The sequence below is a fragment of the Tetrao urogallus genome (genome assembly GCF_951394365.1).
Source record: "Tetrao urogallus genome assembly, chromosome: 18".
NCBI lineage: Eukaryota > Metazoa > Chordata > Aves > Galliformes > Phasianidae > Tetrao > Tetrao urogallus.
Window position 1 is genome coordinate 6,504,704 of NC_136831.1, and position 18,158 is coordinate 6,522,861.

Consider the following 18,158-nt stretch of genomic DNA (forward strand, 5'->3'; position numbering starts at 1 on the left):
CTGGCAGCTGCTGCACATCCTGACAGAGGGACAGCAGGCAGACAGACAGGGGACAGAGCAGGGGGACAGACAGGCAGATAGGAAGACAGGCGGATGGGCAGGCGGGCAGGCAGACAGGTGGACAGACCAACGGACAGACAGGAAGGCAGGCAGACAGATGGACGGTGACAGATGGGACAGGTGAACAAACAGACAGGCGGATGGAAGGCGCAGCTCCAAAGCACACCTGGGCAGGGGCTGGAGTGTAGCTGAGCCCTGCTGCGGCCTGTGCTCTGTGCCTGCAGAGCTGCCAAGGCTTTTTGCTGTATTTCTCCTCCAAACCATCCTCAGCTGCCACTCTGCTCCCAGCAGGAAAATCGTTGGCATCAGCAGATTTGTGCTTACAGCTGTGAGGGGAGCAGGGGGGGATGCTGTCCTGCTGCAGGCCCAACCCAGCAGAGCAGGACCCCCCTGCCACAGCCAGAGCTGTGCCCTCTTCCTGGCAGCAGGGCTTGGGTGCAGAGTATCGATTCTGTGTTAGAAATGAACGAGGAGCCCCTGAATGTTTCCATGAGGGTCCCTGCCCCTCTCTGGGGATATCACACCCAGCTCTGCCACGTGCTTGGCTTCTTCCCCATGGGAAGCCACATTGAAACACGTGGGGAGGACTGTGTCGTGGTGGAAATGTGCCGTGCCAACCCACTGCCTACCAACCCCAAACACAGCCCTCAACTTCTGCATCTCCTCCCAGATGTGAATCAGAGCCTTGAGCACAGCCCCACACTGTGACAGCGTCCCATTTCCCCCAGCTAACGTGGTAGGATGTGACACATTCCAGGAGAAAGCTGCTGCATTGACACTGCTGCTCAAAACCTCAGTGGGTCAGCATCGCCTGGTGTCACCCTGCTGGTCTTTGTCCCTGCAGGGACCTGAGTGTCCCCCCAGTCCCACTGGGGTTAAGTGCAGCACAAAGGGAGGTGGAGGCCCCGAGGACACAGTGGCATTTGCCACCCTGCCCTCCCACATCGCCTCTGCTCCTTCTCCTCCTCCTCCTTCTCCTCCTCCTCCCTGCGCTGGGTGCAATGAGGAATGCACTTGGCTCCTGAGCCTGGAGTGGGAGGTGAAGGCAAAAAACACGACTTCAGCTCCACGGCGCGTGGGACGGGGATGGTGGCAGAGTTCCACCCTTGACTCCTCCCTGAGGGTGAGGTGCAAACCCCATAGCCAAACCACAGCCAAACCTCGCAGCCAAACCCCACAGCCAAAGCCCGGTCAGCTCTGGATGCTCTGGGCTGAGCACCACTGTCCCTTGTGTACGGGGAGGAAAAATAAGGAGACTTTAGGAAACGGCTTTGCGGTGCCTGCAGCAGCCAGCGCACCAGGAGGGGAGGATTTAGCCTAAAGCCTGTGCAAATGCTCTGTGCTTATTGCAGGTTTCCTTCCTCCTGCTTCTCGGATCCCCAGGGAACCATGCAAAGCCGGAGCTCCTGCTCCAGCTGCGGCTGTGCCAGGGGCTGAAGGGGGGCAGCAAGATCTCCAGCTGAGGTTGCACTGCTTGTCTGTGTCCAGACCCCATGGGGTGAGACCCCCAGGTTCCATCCTGACTCCATCACCCGTAACCCCAGCACACCCAGGTGCTGATTTGCTCCCCTCTGCCCATGTCCCCCCCCCGGCAGTTCTGGGCAGTGCCAGGAAGCGAAACCCAACTGTTTGTGCAGAGCAAATCCCGCAGCAGACATTCCTCCTCTGATTGAAACCAGACCTCACGCGATGCTGCCGGGGCTGCTGGCGAGGGCGCGTTAACCAGAACAGAGCATGAGATCCCAAAATGGGAGCGGGGTCTCTGCCTGGGGACACGGGTTGGCCAAGTGGGTCAGGGTCCAAGTGATGGGATGAAGAAGTGTGGGATGAAGGTGTGTGGGATGGAGGTATATGGGATGGAGGTGTATGGGATGGAGGTGTATGGGATGAAGATGTGCAAGATGAAGGTGTACGGGATGAAGGTGAGTGGGATGGAGGTGTATGGGATGGAGGTGGGTGGTGTGAACATGTGCAGACCCAACCAGCAGCAACCACAAGCAAAGAGAAGTGAGGAGGATGAGGCAAGGAAAGCCCCATGGCCTTCTCAAATGTTGTGTCATCTCTTCCCTGAAACCAAACAAAATCAGCCCACACAACATAAAATTCCAGCATTAGGAAATCCAGGGGAAAAGAAGGAAGCGGAGGTGCAGACAGGGCTGGGAGGTGGGTGCTGCCATGCTGCAGGCAGGGCCTGAAGCTCCAGGGCAGCACTGGGAACTGCTCCACAACCCAGTCCCATGCCGAGAGCTCTCCTAAATACCCCAACCCCACCCCAAGGCTTCGGGGAACAGAAACGGTGATGCAAGTTGGGATGAAGCAATAGCGCTGGGAGGAAGCAGGGAATGGGGATGTGGCATGGATGAGATTTGCTCCTCTCCATCCCAATCCCAGCAGGAGCCAGCTGAGCATCGTCCCCATGTCACAGCCAGACAGTGAGTGGGGATGACAGGGTTACTGGAAACAAGGTGACACTTCCAAACAGATTCTCTTTGCTGCTCTTTCCCTTCCTGAAGCCGGCCTGGCTGTGGCAGGGGTTGCTCAGGAAAGCCAGCAAGCTAATGTATTCATGTCATCTTGCATTTGGTGCCAGGACATGAAGTAAACACTGTCAGGGACCTCGCTCAGGTTCAAAGACGAGCCCTGCTTCTTATTCTGATCACATTATCCGTGGTCCCCGTACAGATTCATTGATTCATATCTTAAAAAGAAAAGCCTTCAAAACCCATTAAGCCTGCCTTGCCATTCCAGCCCTGCTCTCAAGGGCTGGGGCAAGAAGCATTAACTAATCTGCTCACATTACTTTGCCTTTGAGCCGAGCATCTCTCGGTGTCAATCAAGCGTGTCTGGAAGTGATACGCTCTGGCGCAGGGCAGCGAGTTCACTGCATGGAAAATCAATGTAGGAGCCCTCAGCTGGGCGCTGGGTGAGCAAAGACACCTCTGGAAAAGAACCCACGGATGAGGCTTTGCCGTGGTCTTACCGACGGCTGCTTTTTCTCAAGACCTCAGATGGTGTCTGGGACACAAGTGGAGACATCCCGGTGCCACCAGGTGTAAAGAGAGAGGAGCAGGCCAGCCGGAGGAGGTGCTTGGGATGGTCCCAAAGAACTCCCATCCCGGTGGAACCACTGGGGAGGGTCCATCCCCTCCAACCCGCAACTGCAGGGACCGATTATGGGATGAGCTTGGAAGGATTTGTCTTTACAAATACGTTCAGTGTTTTTTAGGGCTTGGAAAGGTCCATGAGGATGTTGTCACCGAGTGGGGATGAATCACAGCATCCCAGTCTCTTGCTGATGGGATGGAGAGCCAGGATCCCCCAAAGCTCACTCTGCTTTCTCTTTCTGACCTTATCACTTCATGAACCAGGGCTGATCAAGGCTGCTTGGATCTGACCCTGGTTTCAAAACCCATTTGTGTGGGGAATCTGTTTTCCAGCACAGAGGTGTGGGGAGAGGTGTGCGTGCTGCTGAGAGCGGGGAGGGGGAGGCAAAGCCATCCTGCAGACATTGGGATCAGCTGGCTGAGACGTGGCCATGGGGAATTACATGCAGGGCTGAGCCTGTCAGATTACCCGAGCAGGGAGGGGGGAGCGGGAGAGACAGGAGATGGAGGGGAAGGAGAGGGGAGAAGGTGGGTGAGGAGGGGAGGGAGGCACGTGGGGAATAGGGGGCCCCCAGCACTGACCCCATGTCAGGAAATGCATGGGATGCATGGGGCGGGAATGGGCTCTGCGTATTGGTGCCCACCCCACTGGCATCTGTCTGGATGCAGCTCAGTGCTGAAGGTTTCACACAGCTCCCTCTCCGATCCTACCCGAAGGTCAGAGGAGAGCGTCCTCATTTGCTGCCCGTTAATTACTTCTGATCCTGCTCTAATTCCTCCTAACACCATCCCCGAGAGCCTCCAGGTGGCTGCTGGGCAAAGGGCAACACCAGGGCTGGGACAGCGGGGTCCTGGCAGGAGGGACGCGAGGGGCTGCGTGGTGATGGAGCCATGTGCACCACCGCCCTGCTGCTCGGCACGCTGGTCGTGATGCTGCGGAGGCGCTTCTCCAACAAAGTGGAACCGTATGTCCTCCTCTGCCATGGGCTTCGGGTCCCTGTAGCTGGGGACAGGGTAGTGAGGGTGGCCCTGGGGTGGATGGCAGTGGGTGGCTCAGCTGGTGGGGAGGTGACAGCTGGGATGGGAGTTGCTGCAGTCCTGTGGTTACAAAGCCGTGCTGGAGAGCGTGGTTGCTTCTGTGCATCCTCACCTCGATGTGCTCACGATGGGAGGGAGCATTGCTCCTGTTGGGTGCTCACTGCCTGCCCCAACGCCAGGCTCAGCCGGAGGTTTCCACTGTAGACATGCAAATCTATTTACCGACGGAGGCTGGAGACATCCGAAAGTGGGGAGGTCAAATTGGTGCTTAATGAGCCAATTAAGCCAGCGCATGGAGAATAGGAACTCAAGGCAGGGAAGGCATCTCCTCCTCCGCGCACACTGCAGCCCTCCTCTACCTGCATTGTCCACTGAATTAAAGCTGCCTGAGCAAACAGGGGCTGTGTAGGGTCACCAGGGCTCTGTCTCCAGTGGAGTTGTGGCCACAACACGAGCCTTGCCCTGGGCTGCTGGGAGCTGGACACAGCACGAGGGCTCCATTCTAGGCTATCTAAAGCTAAAGGAGCAGCAGGTCACCTCCTGCCCAGCCTTGCAGCAGGTTTGTAGCAGAGAACAAAGCTGTTTCTGCAGGGGAAGGTAACAGGTTTTCTGCTTGCTCTATTTTGGACATCCATCTACCCACCTCGCTCTGTGCTGGCATAAATCACTGCAGCTCCACTGACAGGTTTATACCAGGAGAGAATTCGTCTCCAGCCTTGAAAATAGAAGTGACAAGAGGGAGAGAAAGAAGTGTTGCTGGTCAGAGACTGTGGAGAAATGTGAGAGGCGAGCAGGGCAGAGTGGAGCAGGCTTCGGATGGGCACGGCAGAGGGTGGGCAGCCTCCTCCATCGGGTGCAGCTGGCTGCTGGTGGTTGTGTTGGGGTTGGGGTTGCTTTGGGCCAGGCAGCCCCTGGACTCCACGCGCCGCAATAAAGGCCAACATTTCCATTGGGATGAGCCCAGGATTAAGGATGGCTCTGAAATCCAGTGCGTGCTGAAGACTGGAGCACATGGGATAAAGCTGCTGCGGTGCAGGAACGTCCCCGGCTCTGACGTTCCCGTGCATCCTGGGCAAAGGACACAACCGTACAACACAAGCAAGATGAGATTATGTAAAATCCCCTGCTCATTGACCTCCTTCACGTCCCGTCTTCTATTTATATGCCCTGGGGCTGCCAGGGACAGTGCGGGGTGTCCTCGGTCTGTGTTGGCAGGGCTGGGGTGCTCAGCTGTGGGGTGGGGGTCAGGAGAACCCTGGAGCTGGCTCCCACATCCCACATGGAGGGACTCCAAGGGTTTCCTCCTCACAGTGCTCATCTGGACCAACCTCCCCATCCAGGGACAGGGAGGTCCTTGGGCTTCAGCGCTTGGTTTTTGTCACCTAGCAGGGTTCTGCTTGCTATGTGTAGTTATGGGTGGCTGCTCGGCTTCCTTCCTCAACTTCTTTCCCCCAGTCTCCAGTGAAGCACAAGGGCTGCACGAGGGGACATGAGGTTGGGAAGGTAGAGGTGCCATCAGCCAGAGCTTTGTGTGAGGTGGGAGCAGCCCCTCTGCACCTCGGGCTGCCAAAAACAGAGCTGGTGGCGCAGCATCATCTGGATTTCACCTCCCAGCTCCATCCCCTCTGGGAAGCAGGATGTGAGCTCCTCATTTCCAGCACCATCAGGACACGAGCTCCTCATTGCCAGCACCAAGCAGGACGTGAGCTCCTCATTGCAAGCGCATCTCCGGGCTGGAGCAATCAGCACACAGCAGGCAAGCACAGACAAGTGTCAGCTGAATCTCTGTGCGATTTTAAATACATTAGTGAGGCCACGAGTACAGCTCCAAGCCGATAAATAACCCCCAAACCAACCAGCAGGAAAATAACCCCCTCCTTCCACCGGAGACGAAGCAGGAGGCAGCGTTAGCATCGCTTTCCCCCTTGTTTCTAAGAGCAGATCTCCGTGCTTTAATCCAGAGCCACAAGGGTCAATTCTCTGCCACTTCTGCGGAGTCATTATACTGCCTGTTATATAAATGTCTGGGCATGCACAAAAGGCAGTGCTGGTACAGAGGCTCCGACACAACTCTCTCCAACACCTGCTTTCAGCTGGGGAGAGAGCCGAGCGCGAGAGCATCTCGAGAGCTGTCACACTGAAAGCTGCTGTCTTTCAAGCTGAATGGAGGTCTAAATAGCTCTCACTTCTCCTTTAGAATCTCATTTCTAAATGCAATTAATACTGGCACATGCATAATGAGAGGCTGACGAGTGAATGCAGACTCCGGCAACAAGAAGGCAGCCCAAGTGCTGTGTAAATATTACAAATCCTCACTCAGAGCTGACCTGGGAAGACAGCTTTCTGATGATTAAACCCAAGTGACAATGCCACTGGATTCCGACATCTGTCACAATACTACCTGCTGCTACATAATGTGCTACGCCAAAAGAATCAGCTCTCGCTGCTCCTTAATGCAGATAAAATGTCTATTTGCAGAGTGTAATTAATCTCTTCTTCAAAATCGGGAACCTTAGTGTCCTTGGTAACAACATGCCAGTGACTCAGAGCGAGTCTCAGCTTTCTCCTCTGGTTTTTGAGTGATACTGGAAGTGACCCCCAATTCTTGCAATGGAAAGGAAACGGGCATCACAGGTGGAGGAGCCACGGGGTGCATGGGGTGGAGAAGGGTTCAGCCCTGCTCTGGGCTCTCTGATGGTTTGGGTAGGCCAAAAGGGAGGTGACCAACATTAGGTCCCCAAGGCACAAATCCCCCTTGATCTCACTGATCACCATTGGGTGACAACATGAAAGCAGCAGTGCCAATCAGAGCACCACACTGCACACTGCTCTGCCCCGGCTTCCACCGTGGGATGGGACCCAAAAGTCAAATCCTCCACCCCAAAGCACTCAGGGCTGCAGCAGCTTTCTATGAACACAGCTAGGAAGCAGCCACTGCCGCCGGGTTCTGCTCACTGACCCAATTCCAAAGCCCGAGGGAAGGACGCGCCGTGATAAAGGGAGAGATGCTGGAAGGAGGAGGCAATGAGGAATTGTATGATTTATTTATTTCCTGGCAAAAAAAAAAAGAAAAAAAGAAAAAAAATGATGTGTTGGCTGAAATCAGTGTATTCCAGGCCAAACTGTGCTGCAGCAGAACCTCATGGGACTTCAGCTGAGCAGAGCTGGGGAAAAACATGGGGAAAATATGGGGAAAACATGGATAAAAGGCAGGTTTGGGTGATGATGAGGGCTCAGCTCCTTCAGTGCAATGCTGTGAAAATTAGCACCTTCCATTTGGAAAGCCAAATGGGTCCAGATGCTCCCAGTGCAGCCCAGTCTGGGCTCACCTCATGTTTTCCATCCCCAGGCACCCCAAGGGAGAGGAAGAAGAGTCCAGGAGGGAGGAAGGCTCTGAGCCTCGCGCCACCTAACCGTGCTGTGGAGCCAGACCAGGTGGGATGGATGACATGGGAGAGAGTCATGGAACGGCTTGGGTTGGAAGGACTTCTGGGGAAAGTGTGGAAATGAAGGAGAATTGGGGAGAAAAAGCCTGTTCTTTTGCCTTTCTGTCCTGCCACATCTCTCACAGGCTCTGCCTGCTGTTTAACGGTGGTTTCTCCATGTTTCTCCCAGGATTTACAGGTCTCTTTGCCTATCGGTGAGGCTGTGTGCGCTCTGGAAAGTGGCTGCTCCTGAGGTGCATGGAAATAGAGACACAGAGCCTGAACTGGGCAGACCGGGGGTTGAAGAGCCCTTTCTGGCACTTCCAACAGCTGCCCATCTCCCAGGTGAGGGTACCTCCAGCCACGTGGATACGGGGAGCATCCTGGCTCCTGGATCACCCCAACTAACAGCTCCTTCTCCTCCTGCAGCCTCCCAGCCTCAGAACACATCGAGAATCCCTCCAAAACCCACCTCCATGGTGCAGCTCAGGGTGAACCGAGGCCAAATTAAATCCTGAATGCTGCGTCCGGGGGGGCTTTAGGTAGTCCCACAGCAATGCCCTTTGGGAGCCACAAGGCAGCCCACGGGCACGGGGCAATGGCACGTTGTGCTCCCGGCGCTGGGACTCTCCCAGCTCTCCCACCCGTGCACACACATTAATAAAAGATCAGTTTGCAGACGCAGTTTGCTGTAGATGACAGCATTAGAGGCGCATCTGGTTTCTGCTAAGCACCGCTCTCGTGCTGGGTTTATTTGGTCCATTTGTGGCAGGGAAGAGTTGCTTTCGGCATTCAGTGGTGTCTCGTGTCTGGGAGAGGTGGGGGGGAAGATGTATTTTTGGTGCAGCTTAGCCACAAAAATTCGGTTTCAGAATAAAGACAAATATTCCTGTTTTCTATCCGCTGCCAAACGGAGCCTTCGTTTGTCTGAGAACTTGGCATCCTGCTGGAAAAAAGATGTTCTGATGGGAAAAGTCCATGGGTTGGTATTGATCAGGCATTGGGACTGGCAGATGTCAGCTTCAGCCTGGCCAAGAAAGCAGTTCCCATCCTTTCCCCAAGGGGTGTGAAGGAGGAGGAGGTGGCGCTTTTGTGGTTTTGGCTGCTTTTGGCCAAATGTTGGCACAGCAGTGGGAAAGGCAAGCACCTAACCTGGGCTGCTCCCAGCTTCCTGCACCTCTCAACCCTTCCCACCTGCAGGGCGCAGGCAGACACTGCAGCTCCCTTCAGGCTGCTTCTCTGCAGGGAGAACTTGCTGAATGTCCACAGAGGTTTCCTAATAGATTTCTTTTTCCCCCTGAAGCTTTTTAATTAAACCTTTCTGATCCCAACTCACTTTTGATTTTACTTTCATAAAGGCATTATGATATTCAGGAAGAATAAAACTGCTATTGTACCTGGAGCTGCCTTCATTTTACAGCAGAATGAAAGCAAATGTGAAGCCAGTAGTGCCAGGAGCAGAGGGAATGCCCATGCAGCACAGGAGAGACTGGGGGCTGGAAAGACAAAAGCTTATCTGGATGGGAGCCTCAAAAGCAGAACCAGCTCCTTGGATGCTCTACATCACCTGGGCTCCCTGGAGGTGCTGGTACTGCTGCAGCACTCTGTGTATTGATTTAAGGGAGAATAAAGGTCAGGAGCTGAGCGGGAGGAGGCTGAGCACGTTTGGGTGGGCAGTGATGAGCGGAGCTGCGTGTGGGCAAGGACAGAATCGGGAAGGAGATGAGCCAGAGCTCCAACAGCCCCAGCGCGTGAGCGCAGAGCCCGGCACAGCTCTCCTGGCAGATGGCTGAGCCCACCAGCAGGGCTCATCCAGCCACAGCCATCCCAGGTTTAGGGAAAACCCAGATTTCAGCCTAGGCTTTACCATCAGCAAGTCTGACCTTTCCTCCCATTTGGACTCACACACATACGTAGCCAAAAGAAGAGACGAAATAAAAGCAGAAAGGAGCACGCCAGCAAAGCGGAAGGGCCAGCTGGACGTGGCACAGACGGCCGGCGCTTTGGGTCACTGCGCTGCGAGCCGTGCTCCATCAGCTGCATGGGGGAGTGGTGGATTTGGGGCCGAAGGTTTCCTGAGCCAGCCCTCAGTCTGGGGACCTCTGGGACGGATGGTTTCATGAGAAATAGCCTCGATTTACTCAACACGTTGCAGCAATCGGCGGCTGGCCGAGGTGGCTGCCGCCTGTGCCGGGATGCGTGCTGATCCCGGGAGGTCTTCAGTGGGTGGGAGGGGAAATTTGCTCAATCTCAGAAACTGCATCGCTGCTGCTGGCCAAAAGCTCACTGTGCTTTACGAGAAGAGCAGGTCCTGCAGTGTCAGCCCTCGTGGCCCCTCCTAGGGGATGCATTACTGCTGGGGAGGAAGGGAGGGTTGGGACATCTCCACCTCCCGAAAATACGTTCTGGGAGAAACCAAACGGGAAATGGAGGAGTGGGCTGAGCACAGCTGGGTTGAGGACCTGCAGCCCCACAGAGCCTTACTGGAGGCGAAGCCTTGGGCTGCACTGCGCTGCTCCCCGGGGTCTTGCTGGCTGTCTGCTCTCATCATTGCTCTGTGAGAAGGGAAAGGGACCACACAGCAGCAGAACGCCCTGGAAATGTGCGAGGGAGAGCGTTCCCAGAGCCCTTCCCTCTCCCATCGCCTCCGTGCACAATTGGCTATGGAGGATGTATGGCTCTGTATAGGCTCCAGCTCTGTGAGATAATGCTTCGCAATGACATCCCTAATTACAGCCAGCAGGAGCACTTTCCCAGCTCTGATCGCACACGCAGTTTTCTGCTGGACCAAAAGAGACGGGACCCAAACTGGCTGCATCCCCTCTGATCCCAAGGCATCCTGAAAGTTCCTTGCATCCCATAACTTGTCCTTTCATAGGAGAGAAAAAGAAAAACAAACAAACAAACACAAGGAAAGCAAAGCTACAATAGAAACAGGAGAAGGAAAGCACTTCAAGCTTCTTAAGTACCTCATGGAAGAAAAATGCTTCTTGGGGCTGTTCAGGGAAAGAGAGGGTCAAATGTCCCTCATTACTGCTGATTTACTCAGCGGGCTGGGAAGTGGGAGAGGGAGACGGTCCAGCTGCCTGCTCTGTGTGCTGGAGCCTGGATCTGGGATGGGATGAGGACAGGAGATGGGGAGGAGGCCGTTTAATGGGGCTGTTTCCCAGCAGAAGGCACAGAGCACCCACCAGCAGACCAGGACCCTGCGGGCCTCACCTGCACCAACGCAGGGCTGGGCTCTGGGCTGTCCATGGCAGCTCGAGAAACCATTGACTTTCAGCCAAGGGCAGAATGGGAGCCCTTCATGGGGTGGCAGGCAGCCCTGGGCAGCTGGAGCCCAGCAGGGAGGAAGGGAAGAGCGCTGGCCCAGATTGGAGGGTGTAAAGCAGCAGGGTTCCTCTCCAGAGAGAGCTCAATTACATAGATTTACACTTGCTGCGGATTTGGTCCATTCAACCCAATTAAAACTGCAGAGGAAGAGCAGAGGCAGGATGTAATTACCCGCACTGGAATCCCGGCTCGGAACAGGAGGCAGAGCTCTCCGCATCAAATTAATCCCTGGTGCAACTCTGCCCAACTTACACCGGGGCTATAATTGGTCTGAAACATTTTAACTATCTCATTTAATGTTATTCATGCTCTGCTGGAGATGAGAATGTTTATCCCAAATGAGAGACTTTAATGCTGCGTAGCAATAACGGTGCGAGGCTTATGTGGTTTCTCATTTACGCGGGTGCTGGGGGGGCAGATTGTCACCGAAGATGTGGCTCCCCAAATCTTTAACCATTTCCAAAGCTCCTGTGGAGGCTGCTGTTGTCTTTCTCATTCCTTCTGCCTCCCAGCTCTTTGTAGGCATTACCCTCATGTGAATTTCCAGGGTTTCCAGACTGCTTTTAACAATGCTGAGCTTTCAAGTTGCTTCCTTCTAACTTTCTCCTATGACTTCTCAGAGCCTAAACAGCATCGATTGCTCCCAGATGTCTGCAGTTTGCTAACCCCGGAGCAGCGTTGTGCAATTGCTTGGAAAGAAGGCTGGTAGCAAGCAACATTCTCTTTCCTGGTTCACCAAATTACTTCCTGAACAGAAGAGCAACGAGATTTATCATGCGGATGCAATCTCTTGGCACCAGGTGGCTGCAGGGAACAGGCGTGGAGGTGGCTGAAATCCTCTGGCTGATAAAGAGAATTCTCCTCAAGCATAGGCTGTTCTCCACACCCAATTCCCCCTTGTCCTCTCAGCAGGATGCTGTTGGGGTGATGAGCCCATGGAGAAGCCCAGGAGCAGGGACTGCTCTCACCTCAACTGGATCCCAGCCATGAGAAGGCCACAAGCCAAAGGACAGCAGCACAGTGCAAGTTTTGCTTGTCCTGAGAGGATGCATATGCAGACTGCAATGGGTCTCATGGGGAACAAGGAGCATCACCCGACTGGCCACACTCCTAATGAACCCCACAGCCCTCCTGACCCCTGCTGCTTCATGCTTCAGCCTCTCACATTGCTAAACATGCACAAAACATCTCCGTTCCCATAGCAGGGTGTAGCCGAGTTGGCAGGAGATGAGGTTCCTCTCATCCATCAATCCGTCTTCCCGGGGTCACCCCAAATTTCTCAGTGCCTCCGCCCATCCTGCCTGCATCCTGCAGCCCCCACAGCCCCAGGTTGGCAGGATGGATGAGGACATCTCACAGAGCACGTGGAGCAGCACGCCTGGGCAAGGCAGGCAACAAGCAGAAGCACAGGAGAAGGAAAAGAAGAAGGGAAAATAAACAACTGATCGGAAAAGAGCATCCAGGGAGCATATTTATTTAGCAGAAGGCTGAGTTAAAGGACAAACCAACCTCCCCAGCTTCTTGGATGGGGTTGAATGCCATGGACCAGGAGGGTTGTGTAGCTTCTGAAACCCAGAGTGTCCCCAGTGCTGAGATAGACAGAGCATCCCCATCCCCATCCCCAGCTCCAGCCAAGGTGGTGGGAGCAGGACAGACCCCTGAGCTCCAAGTGAGAAGCATCAGTGCTTGGAAAGCGCAACCAATTTGCTTTTAGTACAGTTCATGCCTCTCCTACAGTGCCTAGAATAACAAATTCCTTCCATCCTCCAAGCCTGAATGCTGGAGGAAGCTGCTGAGAAACTTAATTGATTAGCTGGATGCGTGCATGGAAAAAAATTGCCAAGCATCAAGGAAGTCACTGTGCTGTCAGTTAATGCTAGTGGGAGAATAGAGAGACCAGCTGCAGGTTTTCTATCGCACAGCCCCTTCTTTTAGCTTGGGAACAAGGAGAGGTCTGTTGTGATGGGGTGACCCATTCTGCAGTCACATCGAGGGCCTGCAGCGTCCACACCGTGCTGACCACCTTCATCCAGGGAGGGCAGGGCTGCCTGCACACCTCACCCCGTGGGGCTGATGCTCTCAGCATCCCCAGCTCTGCCCCCACCTGCTGCAGGGTCACTTGAGGCTGTCACCACGTAGGATTGTTTCCTGGCAGGAGAAAACAGGAAGCCAAAGGCCTGCGAGGGCTGTGAACTTGCCTGTCATGTTCCTTGACAGCACCAATACCTTTTGCTGTTTGTGTTTTTCTCAAACTGTCACCACCCATCACACCCCTTGTTTAAACTCCTGATCCCGAAAGCTTCCCCAGGCCCTCTGCAGAAGGAACAGAAGCAGCGTACGCCGTGTCCCAGGGGTCAGATGCTGTCACAGAACCAAGAGCTGACACCACCAGGCTCTGCAGCTCCTTAGAACAGGCAGAGCCAAGCGTGAGCCAACACTGAGCCCCCGCTCCCTAGAAATGCTCAGCCCCACTGTGCTGAGCAGTGCTGCTCCCCTGCTTCCCCCGTTGCTGCTATTTGACCTGAGCAGCCCAGAGGAATTTTAGTCACGGTGCATTCCTAGCACAGCATCTGTTTTCTAGAGCAAAACGGGAACAGCTGCCAAGAAACAAATCTTCCCCCGACGCCTGGCACTTCTCATGGGTGGAATGAAACTTCTTGAAATCCCAAGAGAAAAACCACCAGATCTCGACTGCAGCAAAACCCATCCCCTGCAGGGAGGGGGCTCCGACGGGGACTAATGAACTCCATGATAGCATCCATACGGCACCGCTTTGAAAGGCGGAGGAAAAGAGGAGCTAAAGAAAGATCCCTTCCTTAGTTGAATGCTGCAGGAAGGAGTGCACTTTGGCTGAACCCCCAGCATCCACCTCCAGCTGCCCTGTGTCCTGCTACCTGCCCAGGCTTGCTGTGAGCGGCAGGATGAAGTCAGGTAGATGGTGCTGATAGGGAACACGGAGGGCTGACACATGGCTCTCTGTGAAAGGGCTTCTGAGGTTTGGCAGGGCTCAGCAGGGCTGTTGACACAGCCTGGTGCTACTGGAGTCAGAGGGGTGAGGAGGGGTGCACAGAGCATGGCATGGGCTGTGTCTGACCTTGCAAGAGCTGGCAGGGGAATGCAGCCCCTTCCCACAGAGGTTCATACCCCAGAATTACCTGGGTGTGGGACAGAGCTTGCAGCAGCACGCAGTGCCCATGGGTCGCTCCGCATTGCTGTGGCTCAGCTGGTTTCCAGTGGAAGATAAAAGCTGATGTAGGCAGTTTCTGGCTGCTGGGAAGAGAAGGAGCAGAGCTGCTCAGGGAGCTGATGCAGTCAGGGAGCTGCTCTCCAGGGAGCAGTCACAGTGCTGGCTCCAGGGAGGCAGCAAGGCCACATGCATTTCCTCGCTCCCCCGACTGAGACTTGTCTCCAAAGCACCCACTGCAGTGCTCAGCAAACTCAGCCTGGTCTGACAGCACTAAGCCTGATGGATGTGCAGCTGCCCCTCCTTGGCGTAACGTTTTAGCCAGAGCTGCTCAAACAAACCCAAGCAGAACAGGGCACCGTTTTTCCACCCGTGAGGCTTTTCAGGCTGGAAGTTCACAGCTTGCACAGATGTAGCGCTGCTCTGCTCAGTGACACCGAGCGAGCTCCAGCTTAGATGCATTTCAGTCTTTCCTGAAGGTGATGTGAAGTTCACATTGCATCACACAGCACATCTGCGGTCACCGAGCCCCAGGAGGCTGCTGTGAGTGCTGCAGTGACTGAAGCTGCTGGCTGCCGCAAGGCATGGCAGCTCTTCAGCTCCTGGGTTGAACATGGAGGAAAAAAAAGGGGAAAGAAACATCCGATACTTGAGAAAACAAGAGATCATAAATGATGCAGGTTCTCAGGTCAGGTCTGCAGAGCAAGGGAGCCTCAGCAAGACCAGACTGCAGCTTCCCCTTCCGCTTCTTGGCTAGACCAGGCCGTTCTGTTACAGCAGCACAGGAAACGTCCACTGCCGCAAACACCATCTGCTGAGGAGGAGGAAGGTTTCACACTGCGTCGCTCTTTTATCTCACTGGAGGTTCTGCACAGAGCTGGCTGAAGTTGGAAGAGTAAAGGAGACCCCTGGGGGAGCTCACCCAGTGCTGCCTGGGGCAGTGCTGAGCTGCCTGGAGGAGGAACGTGGGGAGGGGGGACAAGGCACCAACAGCAGGTGGACCAGCAGCTCAAGGAAACACCACGGGCACCCTCACTGCAGGACCTGCAGGTAGGTACAGGAGTGACAGCAGCAAAGTCAGCTCCTAAAACCCCGCAGTGGGCAGCGGGGCCTCTCTGCAACAGCATCTTCTTGCTGCAGCTCAGCACCACACCAAGCGGTTGAAGCAGGAACACAGATATTAGGAAGCAAACGCAGCCTATTTCTATAGCCACATAGGCTATGCATGCCAGCCAATGACTGGCAGTGACACCCTGGCGTGGTATATACCCTGCAGGGTCTGAGCAGGATTGGGCAGGAGCAGAGCACGTGAGAGCAGGCAGCAATGAGCCCTGAAGGGGGCTGGTGGCCAGCTGAGACATCAGGTTGTTGAGGAGCATCGACCTCGCTGCTCCCCAGGGACCTTGTTCTCATAGGCCCCCACACCAAGGACACAGTCTCTCTTTCTCAGCCCAAGGTCTACCCCGCATTAAGAAGAATGGCCCCTTTCCCCAGGATCCCCATGGGGGCAGATGCTCCAAGGCTTGGAACCTGGAGAGCAGCCACTGGTCTCCAGCAAACCCTCTGTACCCAGGGCTTCAGATCCCCACCAAGCCCCCCTCAGCTTGGAGCCCAGCCAGGAGGCAGCTCTCACCCTTCAACTGAGAGAAGCTGAATTGAAGTCACTTTACCAGCTGCGTATTCAGAGACTGTCTAGGGTTTCTGCTGTGTTAATGCACCAGGTGCTGGCAGTGCTTACTGATGTAGAAGAGGAAGGAGAGGCAATGGGCTGGGAATTGGAAGCCCCCACATCCTGCCCCTGTTTCTTGCCCCACTCCCATGCAGGCACAACGCTCCACTGAGCTCCCCAGCTCCTGCTGAGTTTCACCAACCACGAACCTCAGGGCTGGGAAAGAAAAGCATCTCTGGGAGCACTCACAGCATTGATCCCAAGCTGAAATGCCCCAGTGATGAACTTGGGATCCTACAGCACGAGGTGCTGGCCAAGCCCAGACATCAAAGGCACTGCCTGTGCCAAACTGCAGCCTCTTGGAGGGAGATGTTAGAGCACTGATAATGAATTTGGAGCCTCCTAAAGTGTGCTGGCAGCTGGATCTTCTGGGCAAGGAGAACCCTGCCAAAAAATTAAGATCTGTTTCTGCAAAGCTCGAACAGCAAACTTGTTTGTCTTTCCTCCTTCCCCTCCCAATCCTGTTGTTGTTTTAAACATTTACAGAGAACTTTATACTGTTTAAAGAACGATTTGGGAGGGGGAGAGTGTTTCTACTTTTTTTGCCAGCTGCTCCAAGTCAGCAGCACCACACACACAACTTCTGGGAAATCAGGTGCTGCGGTTTGAGATGTCACCACCCCTCAGCATCCCGGGCACCCGCTTCAAAGCCTCCACCAGAAGGGCCACCCCATAGCCATCAGCACGTGCAGGAGTGCCAGTCCATGGTCTGCTGCTCTCCCCACAGCTCCTCTTCAGCCCCCATATGAAGCTGTGCTTTGTGCCCCTCATGCAATGGGGAGAGGTGGAAGAGAATGCTGGCATGGCAGAGCACATCCCCAAGCAGAAGTGCTACGGGAGATCAGCCATCTCCTGTGGTGTGTGCTCACCCGCCCACTGCCTTCAGCAGCCAGGCTGCTCGAGATGACAGCTGAGGGGAGAAAGGAGAGCACTTGGAATGCGCAGGAGGAGAGCTGGCTGAAGGCAGACCTACCTTTATGCAACAGCAAAGGCATGGGGTCAACAGCAAAGCAGCGGCACACACGCTGGTGGTTAATTCGGGAAGAAAGGCACATGAATCTCTGTCTTTTGCGGGCAGCTGTCCAAGAATTTGGGGGCTGTTGGAGTTGCACTCGCAACCTGGCAGGGGGGAAGAGAGCAGGGAAGGCTGTTGAGAAATGCTGGAGGATTCTGCAGGATGTTTGAATTGAAAGAAAGGACAGAGAAGCATGAAGCATGCTGTGGAAGCAGGATGTGGGATAGAGACAATGTTTATACAGTCAGCCATGGGCTAATCCACAGGAGGCTTTGGAGACCATAAAAGCCATCTGTAAGTGGATAGATCACATTCTACAGGAAACTGGTGGTTTAAAACAATGCTACCCTCATGCTTTGATCTGTCCTGAAGCCTTGGGAGCACAAAGAGAAGAGGAGGTTAAGTAGGTCCCTAAGTCCTGCTGGCACAGGCAGAGTGGTAGGAAGGGCCAGTTGTGGACCTGCTCCCAAACAAGAACTTGGGGCCATTCAGACAGAACTACAGCAGGCAGGTACAGGGCAAAAAGGACTCTGGTTCCTCTCAAAGCTCAGGCAGACCAAGTCTTCCCTGCAGGAAGGGAACGGGTGTTACGGACCCACAGAGACGCCAGACAAGTTCTTGACATTTCCACTCAAGACAAAACCCATGAGTGGATGCACAGAGTGACACCTGGCTCTTGACGACTTAAAAGGACATGAAATAACGCGACCTTTCGTGATTTAAAAGTGTTATTTCACATGCAGCAATGAAACTAGCAGGGATGGTATTCTTAAAAATACCTCAGAGCAATCATCTCCTTCCTCTGGTGCAAACAATGAGAAGCAAGAGGTGAGCCAGAGAAATGGCATCTGCAGTTCTCCACTTTCAGTACGGAGATGCTGGGGATTCATATTGTTCTCCAACTGAACCACTTGACCTCAGTGCAGTTCAGGCTAATTACTCCTAAGAATACGTTTGTTTGCTCCCTGCATGGCTGGCATGTTTCTTCTAAGAGTGATAGATGAACTATCGTTTTTATGACAGCACAGTTTGGGTTGACTGAATCAACGGCTGTTGGCTGAGTAATCCAGGCAAACAGAAACACTGCTTGTGATAAAAGAAGACCTGAGAATTTCCTCATTAGTGCCTAGATATTTTTATACCAGTTCACTCCCTTTCTGCTTACCATGCCTTTAATCTCCAAGGCTGATGCAGAAAATAGAGGGGATTCATCTCTCTACTCAAAGCAAGGTCATCTCCTGGCAACTGCTTATTGAGCTGGGACAGCACA